Below are 5,523 nucleotides of genomic sequence, written 5' to 3' on the forward strand. Positions count from 1 at the left end.
GTCAGGGGATGTCAGATGAACACACAGTGCCCTTTAGTCTTCCTTCTTCCCTCTTGCCTCTTCCACACCTGTGCCTCTCTTGAGGGGTGGGGCAAGTCTGGAGCCAAGAACCAGAGAGGTGCTTGGGTACCAAATGAATGAAATATAATGTCCCAGGGATTGAAAGGGGGGAGGTGGGGTACTACCAAAGTGTGAGAACTGTCCTCAGGAATGCCAGAAGAGGCTCCTCCAGCCAGGAGGTGGGGGTGGGGGGAGGTGGATAATTGTAGGTCACATTGTGTTTACCTCTACCTGAATGTCCCTGACGTCAGCAGTGACCTTCTTCTCTCTCCCTCCACCTTCCCAGGAGCCGGTTCCTCTGGACTCAGGCCAGGCTTGGAGGAGGGAGGGAGGAAGTGAGGTAGGCACTAGGCTAACCCAACTTCTTTCTCCCTCTCCCTTGGGCCCTTTCTCATTTTTCATGGTGCCAGCGGTGACCTGCACTAGGGCTAAGCTTGCTGGATCTGACAAAACCTCAGCACCTGGACATGCTAAATTCCAGCGCGCGCGCGCGCGCACACACACACACACACACACACACACACACACACACACACACACACACACACGGCTTCATTCAGACAGCTCTCCAGTTCCTTCTCCCTTCCCTGATCAGGTCCCCACTACCTAGCCCTAGGCCAGAGAACTCTTGCTCCAGGTGTCCACCAGGTGGTGGCATTGACCAAACAATCCTAAGTGCTAACTACTACTACACATGGATTATAACCACGTGAGGAACTGTTCCAACAATTAGGCCAGCCATTTATTCCTCCCAGCACCTTCTATAAGGGTGTAAATACTATTGTTATCCAATGGGACCTTGGGCCTCACATAGCTAGTAAAGGGAAGAACTAGGACTCACATAGCTAGTAAAGGGAAGAATTCAGGGAGTCTGGCTCCAGAGTCTGGACTCTTAATCACTTCAAGATAATACCCCCCACTGCCAGCTGCTGCCTCCCAATCAAGTCACTCTGAAAGGGGCCTCCTTCCCTAAGATGGTAGCTCTGCAAAGGTTTCGTACCCTGCCGGTTTAAAATCCCATGTTTGAATTCTGGGAAGTCTACCTATAGATTTAGGTCTACCCCTACTACTGGATTTCTATTTCAGCCCCCAAATTCTCCCATAACAACCCTTGGTGAGAAACTGGATTTGATGCCCATTTGAAAGTATCTGGAAAGAAAGTTAGAGGCCGTAGAACCTTCATGCATTCCTTCAACAAATACTTCGGGAAGGTCCATCAGGTGGCAGGCATTGGATACAGCAGTGATTAAACAGACATGGGGATCAGAAAAGTGATAAAATAAGCCATTAAAATGTAAAGAATGCTACTTGGTGATATGTTACAGAGAAAAATAAAGCAAGAAAGGGAATAGAAAAGAGGGGTCAGATAAAGAGAAGGGAAGATTATAGGGACAGAAAGAGGGAGGGAGGAGAGGAAACTTTTTTTTTTTTAACCATAGTACTTTGGACCAGGTCCTGAACTTTATCTGTGTTATCTCAGTTAATCATCACAACCACTCAGTAGAGTAGGTATTATTATTCCTCTTTTTTGGGGTGGGGGGATGGAGTCTCACTCTGTTGCCCAGGCTGGAGTGCGGTGGTGCGATCTTGTCTCACTGCAATCTCCACCTCCCAGGTTCAAGTGATTCTCCTGCCTCAGCCTCCCGAGTAGCTCCCACTACAGGCGCATGCCACCACACCCACTGGTTTTTTGTATTTTTAGTAGAGACGGGGTTTCACCGTGTTAGCCAGGATGGTCTCGATCTCCTGATCCGATCTCGTGATCTCGGTCTCGGTCTCGTGATCCACCCGCCTCGGCCTCCCAAAGTGCTGGGATTATAGGCGTAAGCCACCGCGTCACAACCCCTCAGGAGAGTAGGTATTATTATTCCCACTTTACAAAGAAAGAAATGGATCAGATAGGTTAAGTAAGCTTGCCTGGGGATCAGCCTTGGCTAGAGGGAAAGGTTCTGACATGACTCCACCCAGACACCCCCACTGCCACCCCAACTGCTTAGGGGAAGCTGTGAGGAAATCCAAGGCCACTCCTCCCAGGAGCAGTTCACTCAGCATTCACAGCCCTGAGGCTCTGTGATGGGGGCCCTAGCATTGCTGGAGGAACATCCTGGGTAGCTAAAGTACAGAAACAGGGGAATGAGGAGGTCCTAAGAACCCCTCCAGTGTGCAGATTGCTCTGGCCCCAAAGCACCTCTATAAACACTAGTCAGAGGCCAGGTGTGGTGGCTCACGACTGTAATCCTAACACTTTGATAAGTGGATAAATGTGGGAGGCTGAAGTGGGCAGATTACCTGAGCTCAGGAGTTTGAGACCAGCCTGGACAACATGGTGAAACCCCCTCTCTACAAAAAATGCAAAAATTAGCTGCATGTGGTGGCATGCACCTGTAGTCCCAACTACTTGGGGGGCCGAGGCAGGAGGACCTCTTGAACCCAGGAGGTCAAGCCTGCAGTAAGCTGAGATCACGCCACTGCACTCCAGCCTGGGTGACAAAGTGAGACCTTGTCTCAAAAACAAAACAAAACAAAAAAATCCACTAGTTAGGACAGGTATTATTGCCCCATTTTTACTGATGTGGTAGCTGAGGGCTGAGATTTCCCTCAGGGCCTACAGCTAGTAAATGGCAGACCACATTCTTAAAAGTGATTCTGCTCCAGCATTTAAACCCTTCTTGCCGCCTTCAAGCCTGTGTGACTATAAATGTTAATTGGTAGAGAGGAGAGGTACAAGCAGGGTCACTGTGGAAAGTTCAAGGCCAGGAGCTAGGGTCAAACTCCCACTGTTCCTCCACCCACAGTGGCCTTTGTGACAAGAAGGGGGAGGGATGGGGACTGTGAGATCTGGAGGCTACCGAAGGTTACAGAGCCTGGGCTGTCCTTTTTCAACGGTTGAGGCACAACCCATCCCTGAGTCACTCCAGTGGGTTGAGGCGTCTCCAGGCATGGAACCCCCTAGAACCCAAAGAAAGGTGGTCCCTAATCACTGGATCAGGCATCCCAAGGAGAGGGCCCTCCAAGGATGGGGCTGGGGAAGTGTGTGCCACCGCAGAGTACCCAGGCTCCACATATTTTCCACCTTGACCCCCAGGCCCTCCCTGAAAGGGCAGACTTGTGCTGAGCTTTAAGTGGTTTCTGTGGTTTAGGGGTGGGGAGGGAGGGAAAGAGATGTTGGGGACTGCTCCCCAGTTCCAAGCCACCACCACCACCTCCCATCCCTTCCAGAGTGTTTGCCCCCAGCATGGAGATTTCCCTGATAAGGGGACTGGGCACGTGGGGATGAAATGATTCTCTAATCCCTATCAGCCCCTTCCTTACATAAGATTGTATTTGAAGAGGAAATAATCACCACCCTGCTTTGAAAGGACGATTCCTCCAGATAAGGGGCTGTGATTGCAGCAAGAGGGAGAAAGTTTAGACAAGGGGGGGAACTTCCCAAAAGGATAACCAAGGGACCTTCTTGCCCTGGGGAGAAAAAAAACTCAAGCTATCCATGCTTAGGGCAGGGGAGAGGTAGAGAATGCCTAGGAAGCATGTGACACTCGTAGGCCTAGAGGCCAGGATACTGTCTTCTAAACCTCCAGTCACTTCCTCCCCACCCTACACAGTAGCACAAAGTGGCACAACTGGGGAGTCAGCTGTGCCTGCAGTGTCTGGGGATGATCTGTGTCCATCCACAAGCATTCTACGTGACCTCTGCTCTGTGCCTGCGATTGGTGGGTTGTAGGAGAGGTAGTCACGAAGGGCCCCTGGGAGACTCAGAGTTAAGAGAAAGAGAGGCCTAAAAAGGAGAAAAGATAGAGAGGGGACAGTTGGAGAAGAGCCACAGACAGGCAGGAGCCAGCAAAGAGAGACAGAGAGATGGGGGATAACTGAGGAGTTCTGGGGAGGAGGGGAGCAGAACCACATCTCCCCTGCACTCCCACCCCCGGCATGTTGCTGGCTCCTCCTGTCAGCTGGAGGGTGCTGGGTGGGGGAGGCAGGGTGCTGCAAAGCACTCTACCTCTCATTCCAAACCTGCCCAAGGGGCAGAGCCCCCAAACAGACCAACATCCTGTTCTGTGCAGAGACGCATACATGGATGAGTGGGCCCACATTTACCAAAAGAACACGGGGATAATCAGAACCTCAGAGGCATAGACACATACCCTCAGACTCTCAGTGCAGAAGATCCCCAAAACTTCCCCTCCTCTTTCTCACTACTCATCCACTGTCAATGACCCTAGGAGTTGAAAAGTCCTTCTCCACTTCTACCTTTATCTCTCAATCTGCAGCCATGGGGAGACTCTGGGAGCTACCTAAGAACAGAGGTGCTGATGGTAGCAGAGTGTGAAGCTCCAGGGTTGGGCAGGAGTGGAGGATGGTGAGACGAGACGGCACAAGAGGGAAGGGACAGCTGCTTGCCCTCTCCATGCCAGGTGCCACGTGCACCAGGTGGGGGGGAGTGGGCGAGTCACGAGGCTGTGGCATGGCTGACTCCTGCTCTGCTGTTTACCAGCTGGGAACGAGAGCAGGAGGAGGTGCCAGGGAGCCTCTTGCTGCAGCCTGGCCCCTGGCCAGTTGCCTGTTGGGTAACCAGGAGAGCCAGGCCCAGCTAATCAAACTCTGGGCCCAGGCCATGCAGGAGAAAAGCAGCACCAGGATCCCCAGAAGCCTCGTCCTCTTGGCCCCCCTCAGAGCCTTCACTGCAGGCCTCAGTGTGGGCCACTAGGTCTGGGAGCCTCTCCTTCTCCCAACGAATCCAGTGCAGCATCTCTCCTCTCCTCTTCCCCACCATGGCTTCTCTGCCTCCAGGCACTCCTCCAGGCCTGCCCCTTGCCCCAACAGATGAGGAGCTCGTGGAAGCATCAGGGGGTCAGGGAGTCCTGACAAGAGCAGGAAGGGTTAGGGGCAGGGGCCAAGCAGGCAGAGGCCTCAGGGAACTGAACAGTCACTGGGAGGAGTCTGATTGCATCCTAGAGAAGAGACGCAGTCCCCCAAACCTGCCCTCTCCATCTCCCCTATGCCTGTCACCTGTCTTAGGTAGAAATCACAGGATTCTGAAGTCACAAAGACTTGGGTCCAAATCATAGCTCACCCATTTATTGTTCTTGTGTGAGTCCTTGAGCAAAATCACTAATATCTCTGAGACTCCCTCTACTCACTGATCAATCTGGAATAATAATGTTTCCCTGTGGTGGGTGTTGTGAATATTTACACAAAGTAAAAGCATGGACTTACATAAAGTGTCCTATAAAGGGCCCAGCACACAGTAAGTGATTAATAAATGCTAGTTCCCTTCCTTTCTCCTGTCCTGTTTCTCCTCAAGGCTCCATGCGCTGGTCCACTGGTCTCTTCTCATGTCCCCTCCTGGTGCCAGGACACTCTGCCAGCCACTCCTTTTCCCTGCCTGCTGGAGGGCCAGGTGCTCCCGCCTTCCACCCTCCGCCCTCCTCCCTCCCCTGGGCCCTGCTCCCTGCCCTCCTGGGC

Source organism: Hylobates moloch, unplaced genomic scaffold (genome assembly GCF_009828535.3).
Source record: "Hylobates moloch isolate HMO894 unplaced genomic scaffold, HMol_V3 SCAFFOLD_5, whole genome shotgun sequence".
Classification (NCBI taxonomy): Eukaryota; Metazoa; Chordata; class Mammalia; order Primates; family Hylobatidae; genus Hylobates; species Hylobates moloch.